Genomic DNA, 1,718 nt, shown 5'->3' on the forward strand with positions numbered 1-1,718 from the left:
CTCCAACTACTGAACTTGCAACAACTACTACCGATACTCCAACTACTGAACCTGCAACAACTACTACCGATACTCCAACTACTGAACCTTCGACAACTACTACCGATACTCCAACTAGTACCGATACTCCAACTACTTCCGATACTCCAACTACTGAACCTGCAGCAACTACCACCGATACTCCAACTACTGAACCTGCAACAACTACTACCGATACTCCAACTACTGAACCTGCAACAACTACTACCGATACGCCAACTACTGAACCTGCGACAACTACTACCTATACTCCAACTACTGAACCTTTAACAACTACTACCGATACTCCAACTACTACCGATACTCCAACTACTGAACCTGCAACAACTACTACCGATACTCCAACTACTGAACCTTCAACAATTACTACCGATACTCCGACTCCTACCGATACTCCAACTACTGAACCTGCAACAACTACTACCGATACTCCAACTACTGAACCTGCAACAACTACTACCGATTCTCCAACTACTGAACCTTCAACAACTACTACCGATACTCCAACTACTGAACCTGCAACAACTACTACCGATACTCCAACTACTGAACCTGCAACAACTACTACCGATACTCCAACTACTGAACCTTCAACAATTACTACCGATACTCCGACTACTACCGATACTCCAACTACTGAACCTGCAACAACTACTACCGATACTCCAACTACTGAACCTGCAACAACTACTACCGATACTCCAACTACTGAACCTTCAACAACTACTACCGATACTCCAACTACTGAACCTGCAACAACTACTACCGATACTCCAACTACTGAACCTGCAACAACTACTACCGATACTCCAACTACTGAACCTGCAACAACTACTACCGATACTCCAACTACTGAACCTTCAACAACTACTACCGATACTCCAACTACTGAACCTGCAACAACTACTACCGATACTCCAACTACTGAACCTGCGACAACTACTACCGATACTCCAACTACTGAACCTGCAACAACTACTACCGATACTCCAACTACTGAACCTGCGACAACTACTACCGATACTCCAACTACTGAACCTTCAACAACTACTACCGATACTCCAACTACTGAACCTTCAACAATTACTACCGATACTCCGACTACTACCGTTACTCCAACTACTGAACCTTCAACAACTACTACCGATACTCCAACTACTGAACCTGCAACAACTACTACCGATACTCCAACTACTGAACCTGCAACAACTAGTATTGATACTCCAACTTCTGAACCTGCAACAACCACTACCGATACTCCAACTGCAGAACCTGCAACAACCACTACCGATACTCCAACTACTGAACCTGCAACAACTACTACCGATACTCCAACTACTGAACCTGCAACAACTACTACCGATACTCCAACTACAGAACCTGCAACAACTACTACCGATACTCCAACTACTGAACCTGCAACAACTACTACCGATACTCCAACTACTGAACCTGCAACAACTACTATCGATACTCCAACTACTACTAATACTCCAACTACTGAACCTGCAACAACTACTACCGATACTCCAACTACTACCGATACTCCAACTACTGAACCTTCAACAACTACTACCAATACTCCAACTACTACCTATAGTCCAACTACTACCGATACTCCAACTACTGAACCTGCAACAACTACTACCGATACTCCAACTACAGAACCTTCAACAACT

The sequence above is a fragment of the Astatotilapia calliptera genome, chromosome 3 (assembly GCF_900246225.1).
Source record: "Astatotilapia calliptera chromosome 3, fAstCal1.2, whole genome shotgun sequence".
Taxonomy (NCBI): domain Eukaryota; kingdom Metazoa; phylum Chordata; class Actinopteri; order Cichliformes; family Cichlidae; genus Astatotilapia; species Astatotilapia calliptera.